The following is an 18301-nucleotide window of genomic DNA, read 5'->3' as shown; positions in this document are numbered from 1 at the left end:
CATGTGTGGACTTTTCATGCTCATTTTCAGAGGTAGCCGGTTCTGCTGGAGGCACCATACCCAATCCCTGCATACAGCCATGGTACACTGTCACACTTTGTCGTTCATGCATACATGAGACCCAGACAAGGGTTAGGCCATGATTTTGGTATTCAAAGACAATTTTACTAATATGGTACAATTAAAAAACAGATGATGCTATACGATGTATTTGGGTATGCACTGAGGAAGCACATGGCACAATACCGCTTGAGGAATGTGAGGTTTGGTAACTCAAGTGTGGTACATATGTAGACACAAGGAACCTTTAGGGTAACGCACAGACAGGTGCCAGTCAGGCTGACACGATGCAGGGTCAATCAGGATCCATCAATTTCACAAGGTACTTACTCAGTGGTCTGACTTACACTGGTCGGAGGAAGAACAAGACAGTTGACATGGGAAACTGTGTTGTGTGTTTTGGAAGGTGACACATAAACCCAAGGGCTGTGTTACACGGCTTAATTACTAGCAATGCATAACAGTGTATTTGACAAAATGGCAACTTCTATGCTGTTCCAAGCATCTGCAGGGGCAGTGCATGTTCAAATGGGTGGTATGCATGGAGGTGATCACAGGTGTGTGCTGCATCAATTTATCACAAGTCCTGTAGGTAAGATTCCAGTTCAAATGGCCAACAGTACCTTTCACACAGGAAGCAATCTACAGGTGATAACAGGGCTTAGAAACTACAAGTGAGTGTATTAATTGACCTGACGTCCATGCAGTCAGATGTACTATGACAATGGCATACCATAGGAAAGGGTGTAGCACACTGGATTACTATTGTTAGTCTGTGTGTGTAGAGGAGGGAATATCGGGGTACACATATTACCATTCCAGGGACTTCTTCAGACAGGTGGGTTGAGACCAGGAGCATGGGTGTGTCAGGAGTTAGGAAATGGGCTGACATGTTCATGGAATGTCATGTGCTCAATGCTTGTCATAGGTATGGCACTTGTGCTGTGTATGTTCTGCTTCTAGGGAACTATAGTCACAGATAGACCTTGCAAAGATAGGTGCTGTTCGACTTACTGCTGTCAAGGGTCTGGACATACATTCCTGTTACCAATGCAATAGCACATCCACTGCCTCATGTATGAGGCATTTTTTTCCCTTATGGACTGATGGTGTCTTTGTTGTGTGCCATATGCTGCGATGAACCATGTTGCCAACATCTATGTGTGAAATAGGTGTGGTCCTCTGCTGTTGCCCTTCAAAGGCGAAATGTACAGGTTATATGTCATTTACAGTGTGTGTGTATGTGACTGTTGTATAATACGTATCACAATTGCTTTGGAATGTTCTGTGTCCTGATCGGTATATCGGCAATGCTCCATGAGGCTACACTCTTATTCTGATAGTTAGAGATAAAGGTGAGCACAAACGATTAGCCATACCATGATATGGTGATTATTATTGGTGCTTATTTACATTACTTAATACAGTGGTGATGGTGAGTTGTTTTAAAAAAAATTGTTCACAGTATGTTGCCACCTACGCAATCCAGCAGCCTTGTTTTGTTGTTCCCCCTCATGTTGCAGGCCAGCATCCTCCTCTTCCTCCTCTTCAGGCATTTGTGGCTCTGGTTCTAAGATGGGGATGTTCCTTCTTCTGCAAATGTTGTGCAGGATGCCACATGTTAAAATGATCTTACAGACCATTTCTGGTGAATATGGGAGGCTGCCACCAGTGATGTCGAGGCACCTGAATCTCGACTTGAGGATGCTGAAGGTCCACTCCACTATGGTGCGTGTCCTCCTATGTGCCTCATTGTAGGCACACTCTGCTGCAGTGCTTGGGTTGCCAAATGGTGTCATAATCCATGGCTGGATCCCATACCCCTGATCAGCTGAAAAAGAAAATGAATGGGATCATGTTGATGTAGCTTGCTCCATTAATATCACCTTGCATGGCAGTAGTTTTCGTGTGTTGTCTGTGACTTTTTTGTGTTATTGTGTTCCTTCCTAGGCTTGTAGGATGTACCATCTACATTGTGTTGTTTCCTTGGCTGAACGAGTGTTTGCCTGCTGACCGGTTGTCAGCAGTATGTTTGGGTATTTGCAGTACAGTGTGCACTCCCTAGCATTGTGACTTGTGATACAGGTGTCCTTGTGTCTTCACTGGGGGTGAGATGATAGTTCCATACACAGATTCAATTTGACAGTGGTGGTAATACGTTAGCATCCATGTACCCTGGACATCCCATACCTTTAGACTTATGCAATGGATTAATTTAAACATCAGTGAGACGCTTACATTTTGCAAGGTGACAATTAGCCAAACCTTTCCATGCGTTGTGATCATTGACGTCTTAACATTTGACTGTACACTAATTTCAGATGTGCGACAGGTTCACTGCAGACCTATCAAACATGGCTAGCGATGTCACGACCTCAGTGTGTTCCTGTCCACATGTTGCTGTCATGGTGTATGTGTTGTGTGTCATAGAGGGTTGCTGTGAAGTGTGTATATAAGTAGGTTTTTGTACTTACGAACATGTAGTCCATTGCCATATCATCCATCCTGGAAGTGTTGATTGATGGTAGAGTTACGGAAGATGAATGAGTCATGGGCACTCCCAGGATACTTTGCCAAGATGTTGGTGATCAATCCTTGGTGATCCACAATGGCCTGCACATTGATGGAGTATGTGTGCTTCCTGTTGCAGTATAGGTGTTCAGTTGAAGCAGGTGGCACAAGGCGTACATGTGTGCAGTCGATGGCACCAAGGACGTTTAGGAATCCATTAATGAGGTAAAACCCCTGTTTTGTCTCCTGCTGCTTCTGCAGTGTGTTTGGGAAGCAGATGTGGTGGGGTGTGAGTTCAATGATGGCATCCAGTACTTTGGGCAAGAAGGCAGAGAATGATGGCTGTGATATTCCGGCAACCTGGGCGCCAGTGCTTTGAAAGGAGCCACTAGCCAACATGTGAAGTACAGTTAGCAGCTTCCTTTCTGTTGGGGTGGTGCAGGGTGTCAGCAAGGTGGGTGGGTGCCAACTGTGGCTCTATGTTGCTCAGCAGCTGCTGAATGGCCTGCCAGTTCAACCTGTACCTCTGGATGATGTCATGTTCCGTAAGGCCATGAAGGGTTGTTCTGGTGCGGAAAATCCTCTCCTGCCTTCTGCGCTGCCTTTGGGGTCCCTGTTGGTGTTGTGGTAGCTGCTGTTGTTGTTGCTGGGCTCTGCGTCTGCATGCACGCTGGTTGAGAAGCACCTCCATGTCTTAATTTTGCTGCTCTGCTGTTGCTTGTGTTCTGATTAAATACAGGTGTGTTTGCCCCATTTTAACGCCTGCCCTGACCCAGGTGGTAATTTTTTACACAAATTGGGCTGTGCGTCATTCTCCGACTCCCGGCCGTGCGGCATTTTTGCCCGGAAGCATAAATACGACGCACTGCCGTTTAAGTAATTTTTTGGACGGGAACGCCTACCTTGCAAATGATTGACACAAGGCAGTTATCGCGTCAAGAAAATGACACATACAGTGGGATTTTGACATCCGCTGGCTCGAGCGTCAAAGTTTAAATATGGGGCAAGTTTTGCGCCAAATGTGCTTAAAAAGTTTTGACGCACATTCGGCACAGACGGAGTATAAATATGCCCCAAAATGCTTTCAACATTCTAGCTTATTAAAATCTGACCTTTGTCCAGTCAAATAAGGGCGGTTGGATGGGAAGTCGGGCAAAGGGAACAGGAGGCAAGAGGATGTTGGAATGGATCAAAGGAGGTTTGAAGTCAAAGGGGGAGGTGGTCGGAATGAATAAAGGGGTGAAAAGGTTGAAAGAAGAGGGCGCTGGAGTCTGGGAGTTTGGCTTCGGGCAGAGGATAGAGGGGGATGAAAGCTTAGACGGGGCTGGTAGTGGAGAAAATGTTAAGGTAGATTTGGGAGAAGAAGCAGAGGTAAAGAGGGATGGATTCGGGAGGAGAGGCAAAGGTGAGTGTGGGAGGGATCAATAAAAATAGGATGGAACAGACAGAAAGGGGCTGGGAATTAATGCTCATGGTGGGGCTTTAGGGATGGAGCAGAGACCAGGGAGAGAAATTAGGTTCCACGTGAGTACTTGGCTCCAGGACACTTCATTTTACAGTCCTACCATGCTTATCAGCATACTTTGGCACTTTAAACCTTGCGTCAGTTCAAATGATCAAATCAGTGAGTTATATTACTGATAATCATCATTTGCTTTGTTTGAGCCATTTACACCAACACACCTGATAACAATGGTCTTTACTGTATAAGGAATTCTAGGGACTGGAGTGTATGTGTTTGCAGAAGGAAGTAAAGGAGGAGGGGAAGAGGAAGGTTTAGAGAGGACAGGAAAAGTCAGAAGAGGAGAAGAAAAGGAGGATGATGTGCTGTGAGGGAGGATAAAGGCTGAAGCATGGAGTAAAACAGAAGTCATGTAAGGATGATGGATTGCGGGAAGGGAAGATGGAAGGCAAAAGGGAGAGGGAAAATCTGAAAAAACTGAAACTGTTGTTCACAGACATGAAAGAGAGGTGGAAGGAAAGAAAGTGAGGGGGAAGACGAAGGAATACAAGGCCACTTATTAAGGGTTTGGTAATAGCTAAAGAGATGAAGTTTGTGGAAATGGAAAGATAGAGGAGGAAGGGAGGAAGGAAATAAGTGAAAAGAAAAGAGGAGATGGGAATGTAGCCCTCAAGTTACTCTATGTCAGATGTGAGTAGTTTATCTGTTACTGATGGCTATTTGTAGTTTGGCTATGCTCATTTCAAAAGCAGGACCAGCAAAATGCAAATAAAGAGAAGTAGGACCCTATGAGCTTCTACCACCTGATCTAACAACTTGAGGGGCAGGAGAAACTAACGAGTGAAAAGAATGAGGGGCAGGGAGGAGGAGGATGTCCGAGGAAAGTGAGGTTAGAGTAGCAAATGTGGTAAAGCATGTGTGGTGAAGAAAGCAAGAAGAGTGGGGGTAGAACCAGGCTGACTAGAGAGGGTGTGATTGTTAAACTTTGTGGGCTAGGAGAAGGCAGGTGAGAAGATATAGAGAAGGAGTGAAAGAATATCAAGTTCATGTAGTGTGATGCAAGAGATGGAACAGGAAGGCATAGAAGGAGGGAGTGGAGGTCAAGGTGAAAAGGTTCAGAGGTAGAAGGTAAGAGGGTACAGAGGGAAGAAAAGAGGGTGAAGGCAGGAAGAAACTGGAGGGACATAAAAAAGGACATTAGCCAGTGGGCAATGGAGAAGGGAGATGGATTGGGAAATGTGTGGGAGGATATAGGAGAATGTGGGGAAAAAGGTTAGCAGAAGAGTGGCAGTAGAGGAAAAATGGAAAGAGGGAAATGAAGATGTTTAGGTTTCAACAGAGGGAATGAAGGAGAATGAAGGAAATGTATAGCATGGAAGGGTAGAAATAAAGATGAATGAAAGAGGAAAGGGTTGGGTAGATGAGGATGATGTTAAATGAGGCATTGAGGGGGTAACAATGGAGTGGGAAGAAAGGGAGAAAATTGAGCGGACGGAATGGTGATGGAGAGGGTAGACTGGTAGGTAAGTGGGCAGGTAGTAGAGATAGTGAAGGGAACAGGCAGAGGAGGTGCCAGAGTGAATTGATGAGAGGGCAGAAGATTAAGGGAGGATGGATTGGTAGATGGAATGAAGAAGAAGGCTAAGTGCTGTTCTGGGGAGAAGAGGTATACTGGGAGATCTGATAGGCAGATGGGGGTGCTAGGTAGAAGTAGGAGGAAAGTGAGATGAAGAGGTTTGGATTTCAACAGAGGGAGGGAAGGGAGAAGTATGTAGAAAAAGCTGGTGGAACATAGGGTTGCAAGGGCTTTAGGAGGGTACCAGTGATTTAAGGAAAGAGGACGAGAAAGGACTGCTCTATGAAGGACTGGGTGACAAATCACTATGGGGGTCATTCTGACGGTCGCGAATGACGGAAGCACCGCCAACAGGCTGGCGGTGCTTCCCAAGCCATTCCGACCACAGCGGTAAAGCCGCGGTCGGCCAGCTGGGGCCGGCGGTTTCCCGCCGTTTTTGCCCCAGCTGGGAGAATCCGCCATGGCAGCGCTGCAAGCAGCGCTGCCATGGGGATTCTGACCCCCTTACCGCCAGCCTGTTTCTGGCGGTTTTCACCGCCAGGAAGAGGCTGGCGGTAACGGGTGTCCTGGGGCCCCTGGGGGCCCCTGCACTGCCCATGCCACTGGCATGGGCAGTGCAGGGGCCCCCTAACAGGGCCCCATGAAGCTTTTCACTGTCTGCTTAGCAGACAGTGAAAAGCGCGACGGGTGCAACTGCACCCGTCGCACCGCCGCAACACCGCCGGCTCCATTCGGGGCCGGCTCCTGTGTTGCGGCCCTCATTCCCGCTGGGCCGGCGGGAGCTAACATGGTTAGCGCCCGCCGGCCCAGCGGGAATGTTGGAATGGGGGCAGTGCTATTTTGGCTGCGTGGCGGCCAAATGGAGGTTCCCGCCTGGCGGGCGGCTACCGCTGCCCGCCAGACTTGGAATGGCCCCCTATATTTTGGAAGAGTGTGGGAAAAAAGAATGGATGAAGAGGGCAGAGGGTTGCTGGGAAAAAGGAAAAAGAGAGATGAGAGAAGACAAGGGAGGGGAGGGAAGAGCATGAGTAAGATATGGAGAAAAGCAGGCCAAGGTAAAAGAGGCAGGAAAACAGAAATGGGGAAGCCTTAGATAGGGATAAAAGAGGGGGAGGGGAGAAGATGGTGGAGGGAAGACAACATATCCCAGGAAGGGTGGTGGGGAAGACAAAAAATGATGGGCAGTTGAGAGGAGGTTAAAGGAAGGAGATGAAGGAGCATGGAAGGGGAATTGGGAGTTGAAAGGAGAAAGGTTAGAGCAGGGAAAGGGAGGAAGTAGTTTTACCACTGAGAAGAGTGGAGTTTGGATAAAGGGAACTTGGAGAAGAGAAGTAATAAGGGTGTGGAGTATTGAGGATGAAGATTTCAGAATCGGAAGAAGGGGAGTTAAATAAACATACAAGGAGAATGGAGTTAGAAAAAAAAGAAAGGAATGGTAAGCAGGAGTTTGGGAAAATTAATCTATTGGTGGTTTACATGGAGAAAAATGGAAAGGCGGAGGCAGGTAGTAGATAACTTTGGAAGACTGGGAAAGCAGTTAGAGGAAGTTATAAGCAGGGATTTAAGGGATGAACTTCAGAGGGAAGAGTCATGTAGTAAAGTGGTGGCAGGTTTAGAGTAAAGGATTTTTAATAACAGGGTGGGAAGACGGGGTCGGAAGGTAGGTGGATGAATAAAGCAGGAAGAGATTAAAGGAGTGATAGTAGTCAATCAGTTGAGGGGGCGGAATGGGTTGCAAAAAGTAATTTGTGCTCAGCTTGGGTTTCAAGAACATGTTGAAAAAGACTTGGAAAAAATGGTGTATGAGGGAAAATGGAATTTCCTGTGGGGTTGGAGGATGGGGAGGATGGTTAAATGATGGGTGTTGTAGGATGTATGGATGTGGAAAGGGATGAGGATTGTGACTAGAACCATGGTGGAAGAAGGTGTTGGGTCAGACCGGGAGAAGGGAGGATTTCAAAGAATGGAGATCGTTGCTTGAGAAAGAGAAGTTGTGTGTTGGATCAGGGGTGACGATGAGGAGTGAAAAAGAGGGGGTTGGAATAGAGGGCTTAAACTGTGAAACTTAAGGGTATGGAGTCGAATACTAGATGGTGTTATAATTATGGTTCGGGGTCTAGGTTTTGGGAACTGCAAATGAATTGAAACGGCTGGAAACGGCTGCAATGGAGTGGAGTTACAGAGTTTGGAGAAGAGAAAGTACTGGGTTTTAAAAGGGATTGTCAATTGGGAGCTAAGAATGCATGAGTAGAGCTGGGAATATAGTGTCAGAGTTCGTAATGTGATCGGATTTGGAAACAAAATGGCTGTTAGGGGATTAAGTGGATCCGAGGATGGCGGATTAGAAAGGAGGCAAACAGGACAAAGGTAGAGAGAATGAATACTGTAATTGCTTTTGAAAATCAACGAATGACTGTCTATAATGGACGATTTAAGGGTTAGTTATGTGAAGGGAGATTTTCAAGTTAATTTCAACTTTAAACTTAATGTTCAGTTTATTTTTGGTTTTATGCATAAACCTTTGCTCCGTGTGGCCCTACTATCTTCATTCCATTTGCCTTATGAGCTCCTATAGCTTATGGCCCATTAATATGCTCTGCCTGAGCCTTAGCAGTGGTCCGCGCCAGCTGGGGAGACGTTTTCCAATGCTACAGTTCCCTAGTGACCAACTTATTATATGAAAGATAGGTCGCTGTGGAGTTATTACCACACGCCATCATGACATCACAACAGTGTGGGTGATACTACCACGTGCTACTAGGCTACATAAGGAGCTCTGCCAAGCTCGTAGATGAAAGAGGTTTTGGCTACTGAAAATGATTTTGCCACGAAGCACAACGTTCTAAGGAAACTGTCTCAACTGATTTCTTTCCTCTGCACTGTTACAGAAAAGACCTCACTGTGCGGGTTCCATTTTCGTCATGCCTTACGGCCGCCACTACTCCGTGACATCAGATTTCAGTGCTTGTGACATCTTCCATGCTCTGAAAGATTGCGCTTGCTAAAATTATATTCAGAATTGAGAATATCCCCACAATTCCTCTCCGAGTAGCTTCCCCAATTAATACATTTGATTCCGACTACTCAAAACCCGCCTGTGTCTGGTTCTTCCTTCACCTTTTAATCATAGTGTTCACTTATTTTTCTAGTTGGTGGTAATATTACTGGTGTGCAATTATCAGGCTACAATCTTTAATAGAGTGTAAATTCTGATTTGGTCCATACCACATTTTCTCATGATTGAAGCTTGCCTGAACTCGTGGCTCATTTTTTTTTATTTCAACCAATTTTACTGAAAATTTTGCTTAAAGAACCAGTAGCTACACAGTGCAATTTCTGCAAAAATTGACAATAAATTCCAAAAAGTGAAAAAACTATCACAATCGTGACAAAACAGCAGTCATCTATTAATCGTATGACGTATAACAGAGAAAATTGAGGAGAATCATAAAAGGAGTCTGTGGAACAATCCTGAAAGACAATAACCTAAAGAAAATAGCTCTACCAACAGTATGGAGAACATAATCAATATTTAAATGCAGTGGGTAACCACAAAAGGAGAAGAACATAGATGCAAGAGGAAAGACGGGGAGCATGAAAAACAGAGAGTGAAGACAGAAAAAGGAAGGAAAGTATAGGGTAAGGAAACAGATTGGTGTTGATGTGACGGCATAACCTGTGGTGGATAACCTAAAGGAATGGCATAATTCACTAATGAATCATGTTCTCTGTGGAAGCAGTATAATTGAGCACCCCTCATGTTGGTTTGGATTTCTGCAGATAGATATCAAAGGAGTCCCAAAAGGAATGAGCGCTAGGCAACGTTCCGTAGTTTTTGTATACATCACACTTCTAGTGGCACATTGCATATACCACCATTTAATAAATGGGATATGTGATGTGGATTTCCATTCTGGGAGAATAGTCTTTGCTCCAAGGGAAATCATTAGGTCTAATAGTAATATATATTTTTCAGGCAATGTTAAGGGTATTGGATTAGCCACTAGACCTAAAGTAACTGTTAGCAAGTCCATCTTAGGCCCTGATTTATACTTTTTGGTGCAAAACTGCACTAATGCAGTTTTGCACCAAAAGGTTTATCACCGGCTTGCAGCATTTCTGTGCACCAGCCGGGCACCATTTTTATGGAATGGTGCAAGCCAGTGCAAAGGGTAGGCTAGAGTAAAAAAAAGTGCTTTTAGTCAGGTGGGGCTGGCGGTATGGAAGAAGGATGTTTTGCACCACAAAATGACGTTAGGCAGGTTAGAGTAAAAATAAAATGACTCTACCCTACCTAGAGTCATTTTCTGATGAAAAACCATACATACCACATAGAAAAGACAGGAGTCATGCCCACCACCCCAATGGCCAGCACAGGGGACCAGGGTCCCCTGGGCATGGCCATTGCACCCTGTACCATGTATGGGGGCCCATTCAGTGCCCCCTATAGCACTTTAAAAATAAAATGAAAGACTTACCTGTACTTACCTGGGATGGGGTTCCCCATCCTCTGCTGTCCTTCTGGTGTGGGTGGGGGTGTCCCTGGGGCCTAGGGAGGGCACCTGTGGGCTTATTCCATGGTGTTCCACCGTGGAAATAGGCCCACAGGTCCCCTAACACCAGCCCTGACGCAGGCGTTAAAAAATGGGGCAAAGCAAGCTTTGCATATTTTTTTTACTCCTCCTCCCTCCCTGCACCATTTTTGCACAGGAGTATAAATATGGCGTTAAGGCCCTAGAGTCATTTTTTGAACAGGAACACCTACCTTGCATCTCATTAAGGCAAGGTAGGTTTCCACGTCCAAAAAATGACTTTAACTCCATAAATTTGGTGCTAGACGGGTCTAGCGCCAAAGTATAAATATGGAGTTAGTTTTGTACCGAATTAGAGTAAAAATAAATGACAGTAATTCGGTGAAAACAGAGTATAAATATGCCCCTTAATATTTATATGATCTGTTCCCTCTTTTGGGATAACATCTATCAGTAGCGGACCCAGACACGTTGACCAAATTTATGTACTGCTCAAATGCAGGGTCCACTATCGCATCCACAAAGGTTTTACAGAATTTGGCCATGTAGTCATCGGGACCCGGAGATTTCCCGGCTTTGATTGACTCATTAGCTTTACGTATCTACTCATTTTCAGTCAAGGCATTGAGAAAACTCTGTTCTTCCTACAAGATTTGAGGAAGATTACATGAGGATTGATAGTCATGGGATAGCGAAGGTGTGGTAGTATGGTTCTTATTATATAAGTCTGCAGAAAAGCTTCTAAATTCCTTCAGAATATTCTGGGGAGAAATTGCAATAGAACTAGATGAATCCTTGATCGCGCAGACTTCAGGTTTATTTTTAGTATATTTATCATAAATCGTTAGTGCTTTCTCTGCTGTATTTCTGTTCATCATAGTATTGGCATTAGATGTTTCAATCCATTTTTGGACTCTCAAACTTTGCATTTTGTTGTAATAATATTATAAGTTCCGTACTTTCGGGAACTCAACAGATCCTGCAGAGTGTTTAATAGATTCAGATAAGCGTTTGATTTAACCTTTCATGTCTGCCAATTGTTTATTCAGTGTTCTATTTCTTGTGACTGTGATTTTTATTAATGTACCTTTAAGGGTTGTTTCATGGCATCCCATCGTGTAATAAATAGGTGATGTATCCTCAAGAGCATTCTCGTTCATAAACTGAGTAATAGCATTGTTTTTAGTTTCTACAGTGCCGTCATCATTCAGGAGGTTTTCATTAAGTCACCATGGCAAGCACAGTCAAGGTGATATCCAAAGTTACACAGGCATGATCGGAGATCAATATCGGCTTTATTGTAGGGTTGTGAGCTAATGAAAGGAGTTGACTGCTGACCAAAATAAAGTCTATTCTAGAGAAGGTGTGGTTCGGTGGGAATAGAATGAGTAGTCGTTGCCTGATGGGTTGCAGATTCTCCCAACATCAGTCAGGTTATGGTTCTTACAGCACATTTTATTTGAGTATGTGATTTGTTACCCCTGTATTTGTGGGCCGAGGTTGCATAAAGGTTTCCGTCATCAGAATGTTAAAATCCCCACCCACATTTAGATCCAGATCTTCAGGGAGGTGTGTCAACCACCTATCTAGTTCCTTCCAAAAATCCACTGAATTATCATTTGGAGCCAAAATGTTAACAATGACAAAGATCTTGTCATTCTTCTGAACCTGCATTATGAACCAGCCACCCTTGTGGTCGTGTGAATGTGAGAGGCCCTTTGGACCAGCTTTCTTGGAAAGTAGACTAATGATTGTATTTTTCTTGTCTATGCATGGGGAAATTTCTGCCTCTGCCAACCAGGAGGAGAACAATTTGTCATCATTGAAACGCTCAATATGTATTTCTTGTAGCAGTATAATATCCCCCAGCTTGCTACAATAGTCTGCAATTTTTAGACACTTCACAGGATGATTCAGACCCTGAGGGGAATATTTATTCCCCATTTGCCCCACATTTGTGACTTGTTTACACAAATGCGGCGCAAAACTAACTCCATATATATTTTGACGTTAGACCATTTCTAATGTCAAAATATTGGAATTTGCACCATTTTTTGGATGTGTGTACCTACCTTGCGTCAATGAGGTGCTAGGTAGACTTTCTCATCTAAAGGATGGTGCTACCCCATAGCCCCATATTTATCCTCCTTTGCTAAAATGTTGCATGGGTGGGAGGAGGGGCTAAATAATAGTGCAAACCTTGCTTTTCACCATTATTTAACACCTGGGTCAAACCAGGAGTTAAGGGACCTGTGGACCCATTTCAATATTTAAACGCCATGGAATGGGTCTAAAGGTGCCCTCCTCAAGCCCAGGAACACCCCCACCCACACCAGAGGGACACCGGAGGATGGGGGACCCCATCCCAAGTAAGTAAGTAAGTATAGGTAAGTAACGTTTTGTTTTAATTAAAGTGCCATCAGGGGCCCAACTTGGGGCCCCCTGCATGGTACAGGTTGCAATGGCCATACCCAGGGGACACTGGTCCGCTGGGCTGGCCACTGGGGTGGTGGGCATAACTCCTGTCTTTTCTAATACAGGAGTCATGTGGTATGGATGGTTTTGCATCAGAAAATGATGCTGGTCTGGTTAGAGTCATCTTTTTCTTTACTCTAACCAGCCTAATGTCATTTTTTGGTTAAAACCATACCGCCAGCCGCACCTGGCTAACGTCATTTTTTTTTTACACTAGCCCACCCTTTGCACCAGCTTGTGCCATTCCATAAACATGGGGCCTGGCTGGTGCTCAGGAATGGCGCAAGCCACTGCTAGAAATAAGGCCCTTAGTGTTTAAGGAAAGAACTTTAAGTGATGACATGGTAATGTCGAATAGGGGAATGTGTTAAAATAGAGATCGTATAATGTTTATGTGAAAAGTATTGAAATCCTTCAAAGCTACTTATAACAATATGTGCACTCCAGCAATGTGTAGATACATTGAGTACACTGCACCCCTGTATACTAGGAAAGAAAACTACAGTGGGAACTTGGATGATATCCAGCGTAAGGACATATGTGAGAACAGGAAGTGCATGAATGACCGACCAGGATATGTTTGGTGGAAAAAGCATCTGTCGACATCCCTGTAATGGTGAAGAGTTATGTTGCCGGCATGTCAAGCCCGAGTTAGAGAGGCAAAAAGGGAAAAAGAAAAAGAATAGATGGAGGGGAGAGCATAGGAAAGCAACATTAAAAATAACAATAAAACCATGATCCTAAATGTAAACCCAAACCCACCCAGAAACCCAACAATGGAATTCAAAGAGAATGCATTTCCCCACCCTATCCTACTTGGGGAGAGGAAGGCCACAGCTGGCAAAGTCTGCAAATCGTGGAACCCCAGATCATCCTGTATGGTCTAACGAAATCTAAGCCTAATCTGTATAATAGGAACACAATATACACTAAATACAACACTGCTATAAGACAGATATCTCAAAGCTTTTTGGACTTGCGATGTGATGGGGAAATGTTTACACCAAGGCATTGGTTAGAGGAGAGTCAGAGAAGTTCTGTCGAACAAAGAGTGAGACAGCTATACAGTTATCCAGAAAGCAATATAGTACTAAACAGCATATGAATATAGGCACAGAGCTAGAATCTTCCAAAAATGCAAAACAGCATCATGCAGAAAATATATCGGTTATACAAATTGCTCTATTCAGACTAATGAACAAGAACATTTAGAAAAGGCGCCTAACCCATTAATATTCCCTAAAGTTACCATGTCTGTCTGGGCAGTATTGCTGATGAAGAATTGAAGATTTGCAGGGTTGGTGACTAACATGTTCTCTCCCTTGAAAAGGATACAGAATCTGTCTGGACCCACAAAAGAAAAGGGAATCGAGCATTCATGTGGTGAATGGTGTAGGGCGAGAAAACCTTTCCTTATGGTTATTGTCTCTTTAGAGTAGTCCTGTGCAGTGCTTATTGTGGCCCCATTCCATTGCACCTGCTGTGTCTTCTGCATGTGAGCAAGAATAATTTCTGCATGATTGTTAGAAACGGGGTATCCGGTTGGCAGAGGTATACACCCTTGTCCAAGTAGGGACCACAGTCCTAGTCAGGGTAAGTCACACACAATCCAAATTATACTGTGCCCACCCTCTGGTAGCTTGGCACTGAGCAGTCAGGCTTAACTTAGAAGGCAATGTGTAAAGTATTTGTGCAATAAATCATACAGCAACACAGTGAAAACACCACAGAAAGACACCACATAGGTTTAGAAAAACAGAATATTTATCTGAATAAAATAAGGTCAAAATAATGAAAATCCAATGTACATTGTATTTTGTAAGCTTGTGCCACTTTTGCGTCAGAAAATGATGCAAATCTGGCGCTAAAACAGTATAAATATGGGCCTAAATCTAACTAAAGCGCTTAGAAAACACAATAGCTACAACTGGGGCTATCACGGCGCCATTGACGGAGTCGTTCCCAACAATCTGACACCAATAGTGCCTTTGAAGTAGTCGCATGGACCCCCCAGGTACTGTACCTTTGGAAAACGAAGAACAAGGATGTTGCACGGAGTTGGAGAGGGGCGCCTCTAGGAGTTGGTGCAGCGTCAATCCCTTACGGAGTCCGAGGAGATGAGGCATCAGTTCGGCACTGCGAAGCAGGTAGAGGTGAGGTGCCGGTTCTGTCCAGAGGTAGGGGGAGTTGATGCAGCATCATCCGCGATGTGTTGATCCTTTGTGACCCAGTAGGGTCGCTGGTTCCGATCCATCAGGACGTGATGTGTTGACTTCGCAGTGTTGCAATGACCTGAGTGATGTCAGCGGAGTTGTCGCAATGTCAGTCTTGCGTTGCAGGCCGGAGTCATTGCGTGCAGCAATGTCCACGGAGTGGGAGCAGGCTGCAGCTTTGCTTGCATCGCTGATGTCATTCCGGCATCGCTGAAGTCAGAAACTACAAAAAGCTAGGTGGTGAATTATTTTTTGCCCTGAGACTACTGAAAACAGAAAGCAAGCTGTGGTTGTCTGGGTGAAATGCACAAGGAAGCTGTCAACCAGCCCAGCCCAGACGTTGATTGGAGACAGGCTGTAAGGCACAGATGGATTTCAGTGCAGAGAAATGCTCACTTTCCAAAAGTGGCATTTTAAAAAAAAGTATATCAAATCCAACCTCACCAACAAGCAGGATTTTCTATTTCCATTCTGGCCATACTAAATATGACCTTGTTACCCCTTTCTGATCAGAACCTACCACTCAAACAATATATGAGGGTAGCCCTAATACTAGCCTATGAAAGGAGCAGGCCTCACAGTAGTAGAAAACAAATTTAGGAGTTGTTTACTACCAGGACATATAAAACACCCATGTACATGTCCTGCCTTTTACCTACAAAGCACCCTGCCCTCTGGGTTACCTAGGGAGTACCCCAGGGGTGACTTATATGTAGAAAAAAGGGAGTTTAAGGCTTGGCAATTACATTTAATTTCCAAGTCAAAGTGGCAGTAAAACTGCACATACAGGCCTTTCAATGGCAGGCCTGAGACACAGTGATAAGGGGCTACTTAGGTGGGTGGCACAATCAGTGCTGCAGGCCCACTAGTAGCATTCAATTTACAGGACCTGGGCACATGTAGTGCATTTTACTAGGGACGTGCAAGTGTATCAAAAATGCCAATTGGGAATAAACTAATGTCACCATGTTTAAGGGAAAGAGCATATGCACGTTAGCACTGGTTAGTAGTGGTAAAGTGCGCAGAATCCTAAAACCAGCAAAAACAGTGTTAGAAAAGCGGAGGGAGGCAGGCAAAAAGTTGTGGGATGACCACCCTAAGGCTATCAGGTCTAACAATGATGAAAGTGAAAGGGACGAAAAATCATCATTCTCGGAAGTGCAGTTAAGTTAGGCTGAGTAGTGGGTGGTTTACCAGTGGGGATTCTGTGCGATTTCAGTTTCAAAGTCCTTTTCATTGGAAAGACACAGCAGGTGCGGAATTCAGGATTCCAGGAGTTCAGCGCAAGATTTAGCTTCAGATTCCCCATTTTCCAGAAGACCAAATATTGGTAGGCTCCCTCTGCGATAGCGATCCTCAAGCTCTGAAAGTTCTTGTGCCATATCGCGTAACCTGCGCAATGATAACTCCAGTTCTTTCCATGATGATTTATAAGTATCTTCAAGGGCACTAATTCTAAATTCCACTTCTGTGAGTGTGTAAGTAAGCCCCAAGTCTGACCTAAATACCTGTAGTTCTTGGTGTGTCTCATCAGTAATCCCTTTAGTGTCTTGAGCAAGGTCATGTAACTGCTCAAACTGTGAATAATAATGTTAATGTTCGAGGACATATCCACTTTAGGCTTAACCAGCTACTCCTGGAGAGGTGATTGGCTTTAGGGTGCTTCATAGTGGATTTTGTGTGTGTCTCTAAAGTTCTTGGTTTTACTAGTCTCACTATTTCAATGTTCTGCCATTTTGGCATGGACAAAAGAACCAGTCTCAGGAGCTAAGTGCTGAGAGTAAAGAATTAAGTAGGCCTGGGGAAGCTGGGGGACAGTATATCTCACTGAGGGCCCGGTCAAATAAAATGCTGAATGGCCACCAGATCAACAGAGTTCTTTGTGCAGTACACCTGGATGCTCAAGTGGGTAAGTAGACTAGATCAGGTCCCATGTAGATTGAGATGAGGACGAGGTGAGTCCATGTAGTAAAAGGAAATCCCCTCAACATAACAAATTTCAGGTTGTGCAGACTGAAGAAAGTCACAGGCTACTATTGGCACCCCAAATTGCACAGTATTAATTGGTGTACACAGCAGACAGCACTAAGACATCAAACACATAATCAGAGGCAGTACATGGTACGAGTAGAGCTGTGTTGAAATAGGTTAATGACCAAAGGAATGTGGTATGAAACACACTAACATGCACCTTACAGTGAGATGTGTGTGCAGATCTCCATAAAACAATGAGAGGCTGCGCATCAGCAAGCACATTAATGGAAGGGGCACTGTATAAAGGCACTGCTCTTTTGATGCAGTTTAGCGTCAAAAAGTATACCGCCGCTTAGCGCCATCCCAAGATGTCGGCTGGGCGTCATATTTATGGGATGACGTTAGCAGGCGGTAAGGCCCGGTTAGCGTCAAAATAGTTGACGCTAACTGGGTGGGGGAGGCATAGGGAAAACTGGAGGCTGTGTGTCAAAGAATGGTGCTAGTCAGGTTAGAGTCAAGAAAATGAGTGGTAACCAAAATGGGTTGGGAGTGATTAGAAAGCTCCCCAGACATTCCACTGAGAACTATACTATGGATCAAATAGATGAACTCATAGAGGAAGTGGAAAATCTGTTAGCTCCAAAGTCTAAAAGGACATTAAGTCATTTTTCGTACCTTCAAGTAGAGAGTCCCAGGTCGAGTTAATAAAGAGGAGCCGCCAGAGACCACCTCTTCTACAATCCCTGTATTCCTTACTGACTATCCACACGTGAGGCTGCCAACTACACAAGTGCTTACAAAACCCACCATAGAGTGCTCTAACCGTTTTGCACCACTCGCAGACCTAATGACCAGCAATGACAATGGTAAAACTATGTAAATTGTGGAGACGTCCAACCAAGTAGACAAACTGGGGGAAGACTTTGTCGGGACCCAATTAAATCACCAATTAAATCACCTGAGGGGTGAGATCCTGACATTACGAGACTATACGATATCTATGAGCAATATGCTTCATGAGAAACTGGATCGTATAACTACTATAATTGGGAAGATAAGGAAAATATCCCTTGTGCGTGAACTTGAGCGACGTCCTCTATCACTAAATCAACCCCGCAAAATTCATTCCCCTGAAGAGTGCAGGGAAGAGAGAGCAAATATGGTGCCAGTAAGGAATTGTGGAAAACATCACCCGAAGACGGGTGTAATTCCATCTGCAGCCACCACAAGACTAGGTGGCATTAATTTAATGGGAGAGGACGGGCAAGTCTTTCACCATAAACCAGAGTGTTAGGCTGTTAGGAATGGAGACAAACCATGGAAACCCTTCCAGACCCACAACGGTGGAAGCCAGTATGATTTATATCTGATGAATGTCCCTAAATTAACCCAAGGAATTAACAAATCCTGGGACTCACTCAAAAATTAAAGTAATTCATTGGATCACGAAAACAAGGGAATGTAGATTAATCATACGAGAAGATATAATCCACATTCA

The sequence above is a fragment of the Pleurodeles waltl genome, chromosome 7, assembly GCF_031143425.1.
Source record: "Pleurodeles waltl isolate 20211129_DDA chromosome 7, aPleWal1.hap1.20221129, whole genome shotgun sequence".
NCBI lineage: Eukaryota > Metazoa > Chordata > Amphibia > Caudata > Salamandridae > Pleurodeles > Pleurodeles waltl.
This window is presented reverse-complemented; position numbering follows the sequence as displayed.